The 12034-nt window shown below is 39.0% G+C and overlaps 1 protein-coding gene across 1 annotated transcript in view; it reads left to right on the top strand.

Annotated features, from left to right (window-relative positions):
• Positions 1-12034, top strand: part of LOC107676736 (receptor-type tyrosine-protein phosphatase delta-like) — a 319184-nt gene that overhangs the window by 68322 nt on the left and 238828 nt on the right. The window contains exon 3 of the mRNA XM_016471396.1: positions 5814-5837. The gene's annotated coding sequence lies outside the window, so the exon portion shown is untranslated. The remainder of the gene's footprint in view (positions 1-5813; positions 5838-12034) is intronic.

Genomic DNA, 12034 nt, shown 5'->3' with positions numbered 1-12034 from the left:
AGACTCGAACCCGCAACCTTTGGGTTACAAGTCCGACTCTCTAACCATTAGGCCACGACTTCCCCCTCCACGACTTCCCCCTGAAACACGCAGCGCAAAAACACTTGATGAAGAGATGAAGCATATTGTGCTTTCAGTTTTAGTTTGTTTGACAGATACTGTGCCAAAGCAGAATGGTCCAAAACACAACTTTAAAGACCTTTTATGTTAGAATAAGAAGTTTAAATATATTTTAAAAACTACACTTTTTGCCCGGAAGACCTATCGTTTCATATCGTCATGTGACCACGATAATATCGAGACAGTTTTGCTATCATGATATCACGATGATGATAATATCGTTACATCCCTGAGCCCATGCCCACCACAGACTTGAAACCAGAGCCCAAGCTGAAGATGGATCCAGAGCCTGCCATGATGACCATCCCAGATCTGAAGCCCACCTCCATGTCCATCGGCGAGCCCAGTGCTGTGGAATGCCTCATCAATCTGGATGCCCCAGAGCCGATTCCCACCCTTGTCCCTTCCTCCTCTGTCGGCTGTTCCCATCCGGAGTCCTTCCTTCCCCACCGGTCCCATCCAGCCTCCAAGCTGGTCCTGTCTAGCTGCCAAGTTCCTTCATCACAGCTGGCTCCATCCCGTCCCCACACTGCCTCACCTTGACCCAAGAAGGCATCCAGACTCCGTCGTCCTCGCTGGTCCCATCCAGCACCACGGCTCCTCCTTCCCCACTGGCTCCGTTGAGCTCCTCAGCTCCTCTTTGGGCTTCCCAGTCCACAGCTCAGCCCAGGTGCTCAGATCCCTCTGCTCCACCTCAGTCCTCCGAGGCCTGCGTTCCACCTCAGTTTGTTGACCCATCCTTTCCACCTTGGCTCCACACTCCCTTGTCTCCTTCATGGACTGTCCTCCCACAGTCTCTGCTGGGATCTCTCATCCCTTCAGCTCCTGGTTTTGCTATGGGCTGTACTTCAACCCTCCACCTCTTTGGCTTCACCGGGTTCTACCTCACTTTTCTGAGCCCCTGGCTTCACCTCGGTCCCACAATCTTGCAGCTCCTCCTTGGTTATCCCGACCATCTGTGTCACCCTGGGTCTCCGGCACCTCGGTTCTGCCTGGGGCTCCATTTTTCCCAACTCCAGCTCAGTCTGAGGTGGTTCCGCCTGGGCTGACCACTGAGCCTCCACTCTGGCTCCTTCCTCCATCGGCTCCTCCGTCACTGGCTCGTCCGTGCTCTCTTCCACCACCATCACCTCAGTGGACTGTTCCAGCTGGGGGTCCTAGTCTCCTTCCCACCTCCTCCCCCATGGTTACTACTCCTCCTTTCCACCGTTCAGGTGTTGTGACAGGAGGCACCTGCTGGGATGGGGATGTACCATCACAGTTTTGCTCTGTTTTAAGGACTTTTAGTTTGTTTTACATTGTTTTACTATGTTTTGCCCTTTTTTTATTCCCACTGCTCATTTGTTGTAAATGTTACCTGTTATGTCTGTTTCTAGTTTCAAGTCAAGTCAAGTCACCTTTATTTATATAACGCTTTATACAATACAGATTGTGTCAAAGCAGCTTTACAGTATTAAACAGGAAAATAGTGTGTCGATAATGCAAAAGGACAATAGTAAACACTCAATTTTTCAGTTAAAGTAAGTTAAAGTCATTTCTCTTTCAAAACATGTGCAGTGTCACATTCCTAAATATTTTGGGTTTGAATGTGCAAAAATGTCTAAAGAAAAAAAACAAAAAACTTTCATAATAGTGTTACATAATAGTGTTGTGGATAGATTGGAACATAAATTGATTTGATAAGAGAAGGCATTTTAGAACAAAACTACAGCGTGAAAATAGCATTTAGGGAGAATTGTATTTTAAATTAAAATGTCAAATTGGCAATTGATTTTTTTCTTCTTTTTTAATAAAATAACTTTAAAAGTAAGTCTGTTTTGTCACATACTGTGACTGAGTTAAGTGGCGTGTTAATTAGTAGTAAATCATATGGCAGTGATGACTGAACACTTTTATTGTTCAGCTGCTCGCAGCCTCTGGCCCTTCACAAGTGAATAAGGACATTATTGAGTCTCTTTGGGCCATTTTTGCTTTTTGAGGACAAGTTGTTATTTGAGTTGTTTTTAATGAGGCAACTTTTTGCAATTTCATCCCCACAAGTATAGATGGATGACACACACACACACACACACACACACACACACACAATTATTATTATTATTATTATTATTAGTAGTAGTAGTAGTAGTTGTTGTTGTAGCATAATAATAATAATAATAATAATAATAATAGTAATAATAATAATAAAACTCATGGCATTTCTATTTTGAAACGTGCAGTGTCAGCGTTGTCACATTCCAAAATATTTTGGGTTTGAATGTGCAAAAATAACAAACAAACAAATAAAAACTCATAATAGTAGTGTTACTTAATACCTCATATTGTTAAGGATAGAGTGGAACAGAAATGCATTCTGTATTTGAGTATTTGATCAGAAAAAGCATTTAAGAACTACAGAGTGAAAATAGCATTTAGGGAGAATTGTATTTAAAATGAAAATGGCAAATTAGCAGATATTACAATTTTATTGATTTATTTAATAAAATGAGTTTAAAATTCTGTTTTGCCACATATTGTAACTGAGTTGAGTGTCGTGTTAATTAGTGGTAAATCATATGGCAGTGATGACTGTACTCTTTTTTTTTTGGTTCTTCCACTCGCAGCCTCTGGTCCTTTACAAGTGAATAAAGACATTATTGAGTCTCTTTGGGCCATTTTTGGTTTTGAGGACAAGTTGTTATTTGAGTTATTTTTAATGAGGCAACATTTTGCAATTTCATCCCCACAAGTATAGCTGAGTCATAAACACACACACACACACATACATATAGACACACACACACACACACACACACACAGGTGAACAGAGCAGCAGAAGTGAGTCAGTGAATTACAGGCCTTTTCCTTCCACAGTCGTTTATTAACGCTGATAGTCTGACTGAATTTCGAGCTGATTCTCTTTGCTTGCGTGTTTTTCCAGCAGTTCTGTGAGGGGGAAATATAATCTTTATGTTTACCTCTTCTCATTTGGATAATGTGTCATATAAATGCTAAGCTCAGGGAGTTACGGCAGGATTTCGGCATCTCTGCTGTATTAATGTTTGATCAATTTCTTACTGTGTTTATGAAGTTCTGTGCGATTTCAAACATGATGCAAATGAACACCAGCAGAATATTAGACTTGAAATTGTCTATTTATTCTCTCTCTCTCTCTCCCTCTCTCTCTCTCTCTCTCTCGTTATGTTTATTGTGGTTGGGACTCGGTCCAGCAGCCATCTTGGCTCTATAGTGTTAAAGGCAGCTGGTTTAGTTAACGGTCCGCTGGTCAGGTTAAAGTGAAACATGCGCTGAGGGAATGCTCCTGTCACATGCTAATTGAAACACAATCAGAGCAGACGTGTGTTTAACCGGCTCTAGATGAGACACGACTCTAAACAGAGCTGAGCGAAACGTGTCTGCTATAAGATTATTGCTCTGAAGTAATACAGCGGCTTCAATAATCACATTACAGTTGCACTGAATACATAATAATAATAATAATAATAACAATAATAATAATTTTGTTATACAGAACAAAAGTAAAATCGCAATACTTATATTTATGTATGAATTTATGCTTTTTAAAACGATAAATCATTGAGATTTCATTGTCTGAAAAACAATTTCAAATATGTGTTATAGTGTGAAGCGAGCCGCTCTGAGATGCTAAAAACACCAGATCACGAGCTGCTCATGTGAAAATGAACACAGTGCTGTTTCACTCACAGAGCTCAGATTACTTTCTGATTTGATAGTTGCACTAATATTGCATTCTCTCTGATCTCATATATCCTGTCTGCTCTGCACACAGTTTGATTTGCATTTTTATTATGATTATTATTATTATTATTATTATTCCAAGTAGTGTATCTGTACCTGTTTGTGTAGCTCATGTGTTTCCTTTTCAAGTTACCTTCAGTGCAGGAACGGCTTTTACGTTTTCATTCTAGGCAAGCTATATTAGAAGTATTTAAAGAATCTGGTAAATGCATAAAAAAAAAAATCAAAATCAGATCATTGTTATTTGAACTGGATTCAATTGCATATCAAATAAAACTGTCCAGACTTTGCAAAACTTTACAAAATCCATTGAACTGTAAATCATACTGATTTAATGTTAGATCAAAGATTAAAATCATTAATTAGAAATACATTCATAATAAATGTAAAGATGACTGGATTACTGTTCAGGGAGATTAATAGGTTAATTAGATTAATAAGTGATTTTTAGAAAAGTTAATCGGTAATCAGTAACAGTATAAGGGATAATTTCTAGATTGTTCTGCCTGTATGGGTGATTTATTTATGAAATATTATAAAGTAGCTATTTAAGTTTGTATGAGAGTTTGATAGCAAGTTTTCCCGATAGAAATGGAAAATGTATTTTTCCTCCATAGCTTAATTTTAGTTATTTCAGTGAATGGTTGTTGATGAATGCTCGGTGTGTGTGTCTGTGTGTGTGTCTGTGCGTGCGTGTGTGTGTGTGTGTGTCTGTGTGTGCGCGTGTGTCTGTGTCTGTGTGTGTGTGTGTGTGTGTGTGTGTGTGTGTGTGTGTGTGTGTGTGTGCGTGCGCGTTTTTGTGACAAATGAGGACATAAATTTGTATAATGACAAGGGTATGACATAGGTATTACAAGGAGAAGGTGACATTTCAGGACATTACCCCATGTCCCCACTTTTCAAAACGCTTATAAATCACACAGAATGGAGTGTATTGAAAATCTGAAATAGCACAAAGTTTCCTGTGAGGGGTAGGTTTAGGGGTAGGGTTGGTGTAGGCAATAGAATATACGGTCTGTACAGTATAAAAACCATTACGCCTATGGAGAGTCCCCACTTTTCACAAAAACAAACCTGTGTGTGAGTGTGATCTTGTGTTTGTTTGATGTATTCCGTGTGAATATCCGGACACGTGATGGCGTTCGCTGCAGGTGTTAGTTTGGAGGTCACGGGTAAAATAATTCAGAAAGGAGCTTCACATGAAGGTGAGAATGAGAAATGAGGTTTCTCTTCCATTCTTTTGACCGTGTTTTTGAAGGGATGATCTGATTATGAAATCTTTGTTTTTGAGCTCCAATGTCTCTGCGGATCCTTCAAACATGAGTGACATAAAGAGAAATCTCACATTTATTTCCACAAGCACCTGCATGAATACATATAACCCTCTCTTTCACACACAGATTGAATTTGAGCATGACTTTTTCACTGGCGATTTTTGCCATCATAATAGTTTGAGCTAACAGTAATGACCCTTAAAAGACACCTGAACTCCACGTGAGCGTGTGTGATGGATTCTCTCTCAGGATGTCATTACGTTGAAGCTGCTCTCTGGCCTTCTTACATAATGAGTCTGGAGTGACCTATTCAATATCAGTTCACACAAACACATCGACTCGCTCTCATTGTACTTCAGTCTCGTTTCCTCCTGCAGTCGTTCTGTAGAAATGAACGGTGGCATCTCAAAATGAGACATAAATCGAGCTCAAAATGAATAGTTAGAGCATTGAAAGTCTCCCAGAGACTCTGACAAATATCAATGTAACTTGAGCAAACGCCGAGACAGAGAGAAAGATAAATTAGGTTTTGTAGGTTCAGGAGGGTTTGTGTTCTTACAGGCCATGGTCATTATTCACAATATTCCCTTGTTTACTTGCTCATTGACTGACATTTTCTTTTTCTTTTTCTCACTCCCTTCTCTCTTTATTTGCTTGCAGATGTGACCAAGAGTTTTCAGAAAGGTAACTCACTTTCTCTTACATTCGTTCTGATGCGTGAATGACATCAGTGTTAAACACTATATGCAGTCGAGTTCTGTGCAGAAGTGACAATTATCAGTGGCAAAATTTTCATATTTTTTTCTCTTTTGGTGCTATTTCCAAATGGTGCCCCTCAACAGTGAACACTTTAAAAATGTGGATTGTTTAAAAACACACACCTGTTATGTTCAGGTCAAAAATGACCTGTTTAGACTTCAGTGTAACTTTTTGTGTAAAACTAATTGATTTTGTGTATGAAAACTGGTATATGCTCATCTAGATGTTTTCACAATAGTCTTAAGCTAATGTGGAAGAATTTTACCTGGCTAATAAAATATGTCAGTAGTGGTACTGCATTTATATTAATAGACATATACAGTATATATGGGCCCAGGGGAAAAGAACAGATGGACATTTAGAGAAAGGGAGAGAGAAGAGAAAGAACGAGAGGGAAGATTGTCAGACGTGATGCCAAGACTCTGTAGGGGACACACACATACTCAATGCTCATTAAAGCTGCAGCATTCTGAAGTTTGGTGGGAATTTCAGAAGGTTAAAATTACATCATATTATGTATTGTTTTCATCAGATTTTTAGTATACTCGACTAGATCAGGGTAGATGAGCAGCACTGTGAACTCACAAAGACAAAATGATTGTGGAATGACTGTAGTTGGGGAATTGCAGTTTGTCTGTGTTAGGTGGCTAATTTTCCTTTAGCACAGGTAATTCTGTTTTGAAATCAGACCTGAGGTGTTGTAAGATCAGACTTGATTATTTTTTATTCTTGATTCTATTCTATTGTGAAATCAGACCTGACGTTATTCTGTTCTGAAATCAGACCTGAACTGCTTCTGTCCTGAGATAAGACCCAAGGTGATATGAGATCAGACCTGAGGTGATTCTATTTTTAAATCAGACCCGAACTAATTCTGTTTTGAGATCAGACCTGAGACGATCCTCTTCTAAGATCAGACCTGATGAGGTCAGACCTGAGGTGTTATAAGGTCAGACCTGAGGTGATTCTATTCAGAGATCAGACACGAGCAGATTCTGTTCTGACATCAGACCTGAGATGATTCTGGTCTGAGATCAGACCCAAGATGATTCTATTCTGAGTTCAGACCTGAGGTGTTACAAGATCAGACTTGAGGTGATTCTATTCTGAGATCAGACCTGAGGTGATTCTGGTTTGAAATCAGACCCGAGATGTTTCTTTTCTGAGGTCAGACCTGAGGTGTTATAAGATCAGACCTGAGCAGATTCTGTTCTGAGGTCATACCCAAGATCTGATTAGATGATTATGTTCTGACATCAGTCCTGAGATTATTCTATTCTGAAATCAGACCTGACCTGATTCTGTTGAGATCAGACCTGAGGTGATTCTATTCTCAAATCAGACTTGAGCTGATTTTGTTGAGATCAGATATGAGGTTATTCTGTTCTGAAATCAGACCTGAACTGCTTCTGTCCTGAGATCAGGTCCAAGGCGATATGAGATCAGACCTGAGGTGATTCTATTTTTAAATCAGACCCAAACTGATTCTGTTCTGAGATCAGACCAGAGATGATTCTATTCTGAGATCAGACCTGAGGTGATTATGTTCTGAAATTAGACCTGAGGTGTTATAAGATCAGACCTGAGCAGATTCTGTTCTGAGGTAAGACCCGAGATGATTCTGTTCTGAAATCAGACCTGAACTGCTTCTGTCCTGAGATCAGATCCAAGGTGATATGAGATCAGACCTGAGGTGATTCTATTTTTAAATCAGACCCAAACTGATTCTGTTCTGAGATCAGACCAGAGATGATTCTATTCTGAGATCAGACCTGAGATGAATCTGTTTTGAGATCAGACCATAGATGGTATTTTTCTGATATCAGACCTGAGATTCTTCTTTTCTGATATCAGACCTGAAATGATTATTTTCTAATATCAGACCTGAGGTGATTCTGTTCTGAGTTCAGACCTTACCTGATTCTTTTCTAATATCAGACCTGAGGTAATTCTATTCTGAGATCAGACCTGAGCGGATTCTGTTCTGAGATCAGACCCAAGGTGATATTAGATCAGACCTGAGCTGATTCTGTTGAGATCAGACCTGAAATGATTCTGATCTGAGATCAGACCTGAGGTGTTGTAAGATCAGACCTGAGCAGATTCTGTTCTGAGGTCAGACCTGAGATGAATCTGTTTTGAGATCAGACCATAGATGGTATTTTTGTGATATCAGACCTGAGATTCTTCTTTTCCAATATCAGACCTGAAATTATTATTTTCTAATATCAGAACTGAGGTGATTCTGTTCTGAGTTCAGACCTTACCTGATTCTTTTCTGATATCAGACCTGAGTGGATTCTGTTCTGAGATCAGATCCAAGGTGATATTAGATCAGACCTGAGCTGATTCTGTTAAGATCAGACCTGAAATGATTCTGTTCTGAGATCAGACCTGAGATGATTCTGTTCTGAGATCAGACCCAAAATTATTCTATTCTGAGATCAGACCTGAGGTGATATGAAGTCAGACCTGAGGTGTTAAAGATCAGACCTGAGATGATTCTATTCTGAGATCAGACCTGAGCAGATTCTGTTCTGAGATCATACCTGAGGTGATTCTGTTCTGTTCTGAGGTCAGACCCAGGTTGATTTTGTTTTAATATTGGACTGAGTTGACTCTATTCTGAGATCAGACCCAAGGTGATATGAGATCAGACCTGAGCTGATTCTGTTGAGATCAGACCTGATGTTATTCCGTTCTGAAATCAGACCCAAGGTGATTCTGTTCTGATATCAGACCTGAGCTGATTTTGTTCTAAGATCAGACCCAACCTGATTCCCTGAATTGAACCCTTGATGCTGGTGTTGCTAGCGCCATGCTCTACAGTTTGAGCTACAGAAATCAGATAGTTCTGCTGTGATTTAATATCTGAGGTTGTTTTTTTCTTCTGGTATCAGACCTGAGGTGTTCCTGACAGTGTGTCTCCAGCAGGTGGATTGTGTGAGTTATCATCACATTATTGGAGTATAAATTTGATTTCAAACTAAAATCTCTGAAATATCTGTTTGTCCAGATTGAGAGAGACACTGATCATAAATTACTACTTTGATATGAGAAATTTCACAGGATTTGATTAGACACTTTAAAGAGAACAGAATATGTATATTTCAACCTGCTTATTGTAAAAATATCCTGCAGTTCAGTTTTCACAACAAAGAGAGAGAGAGAGAGAAAGAGAGAGAAGGAGGGAGGGTTTGGTCTCCAGGGTCTAGGCCTCTTCCTTTTGTCTTTATTTTTAGAAGCTGTAGAAACTTGTGGAAATGTGAACTGAAGCTGTTTTCTGTAACCTGCTCTCTGCACAGCTCATGCTCTCAGCTGTTATAATGGAACGAATTAATTTCTCCTCATTTTCATTTAATGTATCTGGCAATTAATAAAGCCTGGTCAGAGCGATTCAAGGGAACACTGGCCTCACAAGGATGTAAACATTGAATTACATAATCACAAATGCTAATAATGGAGTTTATAGTACAACATTTTACAAGCGGGCCAGCATGGTTGTAAGCTGCTGAAATATCATTAATTCCTAAGGTTACCATTTCTGAAATTAACACCAGGGATATTTCTAGGCCAGCTGTCAGTAATGTATACCACCTAAATTTGTTGTTAACCATGCATTTGAAAAAGGAGGCAGTTCCAGTTTTTTTTGTATTTGGTAGGTGAGACCAAGGTTGATTGGCTTAGTTTCCATTCTTTGTATAATATCTCTAGGGGATAAAAAACAGTAAGATACGCAACTAGGTTCTGCTGAAAGAATAAGTTAATCGGCAACAGCTGACACATTTAATATTGAAAAATATTTCTCTAAATGTATTAATTTAGATTTAAGACAAGCAAAAAACAGAAAATATAAACATGACTTTACACAGACTTTACTGGAATATATTAAAATGACTGATTTATTATATGTAGTTCATTCTAATATAATGTTGTTGTTTTGTTTTTACATTTTTACAGTAGGGAGACTTTTTTTGTTTTGACATAAAAAAGGAAAAGTTGTCCTTAGCTTGACATGTTTTGATCCATTAATGATTTATTGAGTGTCAATCAAGAGGGCATATGTTACATCATATGTTACATTTTTGTGACACAACCCAATTATGAACCAGAAATTAGCCGCCCAGCAACACTGTGAGAAAAACACCGAACTGAAAATCACTGGAGGTCTGTGCTGATCCACACTCTTTAGTGTGCTGTACATACCCTCGGTGTGCTGAGTTTTACAGTTGAGCTGTGCTAATGTGCTCTAGATTGCATTACTGCTCCAATTTTAGCTCTACTAACATGCCTTGGAAAAACAATAGATAGCATTACTAATGCTGACATATGAGAAAATATTACACTGGTTTATCTTTAGACACGCATGATACTGTTCTGTGTCGATACACTGTGCCGATGTGTGTTAAGCTGCTCTGAGGTCTGTACTGTAGCATTTTAATTACATTTCACTCACTTTATGGTGCTTCAGAGTCCCGTACTAACACTGCACTGAGGAGAGAGGAGAAGAGCGCCACCTGTGGCTGCTGAAGGAAGTTCAGCCTTAATGTAATTGCAAATCTTCATTCTCTAGATAGATAGATAGATAGATAGATAGATAGATAGACAGACAGACAGACAGATAGATAGATGACAGGATTTGATGTTAAATCCTCAGTAAATGCATGCATATCTTTCTCTAATTGCCATCCTTTCAAAAAGCCTTCAGTAATATAATCCTATTTCGCTCTGAATGTGAGACTGCTGATTTTTTTTATTCTGATTTTCTATTGAACGTCATTTATTGAGTGTGGCTTTAATGATCCAAAGCTCTGGGCAGCTTTTAAAAGATCTGAAGAGAAATGCCGTCTCTGCCTGTTTGCCGCCGGTAATTGGAAACTCTGCAGTGAAGTTTGTGAGAGAGAGAGAGAATGTGCTGTTATATGACTTAACTGTGTGTTGGGGACTGTTATGTAGATTCATATGGCTAATGTGGGTGTGAGATTGAATTAAAGGATTGTATGGAGCGGCTGTGAAAAATGAAAATAATTATTCAAAAGATGTGTGTTCACACATATCTGTAAATTTGTGTCTTTTCTTGCTTTTTCTCTATTTTGGTTCTTTTGGGGTCTCGTCCATTATATCTGGATGTCCTTTTATTTGCTAATTTACACATTTAGACATTAGTTTGAATGACTGAGAGAAAATAATGCTCTTGCCAGAGACTGGATTTCAATGTCCCGAAGGGTTAGTTCACCTAAAAAAAATATCATCCTGTCATTATTTCCTCACCCTCGTCTCGTTACAAACAAATATGACTTTCTTTCTTCCATTAAATGCAAAAGGATGAATTAAATAATGCAGTTGTTGCTTTTTTCCATGTAATTACAGTAAATGAGGACTGCAGCATCATAAAAGTGGTCCATATGACTGAAGTCTTGACATTGATACAAACTTACATTTCATTGTGTTTCTCACAGAAACTGCTGTTTAACATGGAAAACACATGAAAAAGATGGAGTGCTTTTATGACACTTTTTTTGTTGCTTCTGAGTTTGTTTGACGTTTGAAAGCTTCAGTAGAGCAAAGAAAGTCATACAGGTTTGGAGCCCCATGAAGGCGAGTAAATGATGACCGTGTTGGTTTTTAGATGAACTGTCCCTTCAGTTAAAGAGCTGTGTCTCGATTTGGTCAGTGAACCAGGGAAGGTCATTTGTGCGCAGCGACAATTTTGGACAGCACTCTCGTCTTCTCTAACTATTGAATAAGACAGAAAAAAAGAAGTGAATAAAATCAGAGTGTCGATCGTACAAGATGCAGAAAGAAGCTGCTGTTTCTGACAGATTCAGATCTCAGTTGAGTTCACATGTTGTGTGGCATGTGCTTTTAAAGCAAGTGTTCTCATTTTCAGCCTCCTGAAGAGACATTTAAATGAAGTCCTGCAGCGATTGGTCATTATTCATGCTGCTGTTTAAAGTGCAGAAGGTGCGAACCATGATAAACTGCTGTAAATCTGCTGAGCAGGATAACACACACACACACAGATACGCACACACACACACACACACACACACACACAAACACGCACGCACACACACACACACACAGATACGCACACACACACACACACACACACACACACA

The sequence above is a fragment of the Sinocyclocheilus anshuiensis genome, unplaced genomic scaffold (genome assembly GCF_001515605.1).
Source record: "Sinocyclocheilus anshuiensis isolate Anshui unplaced genomic scaffold, SAMN03320099.WGS_v1.1 scaffold2186, whole genome shotgun sequence".
Taxonomy (NCBI): Eukaryota; Metazoa; Chordata; class Actinopteri; order Cypriniformes; family Cyprinidae; genus Sinocyclocheilus; species Sinocyclocheilus anshuiensis.
This window is presented reverse-complemented; position numbering and strand designations above follow the sequence as displayed.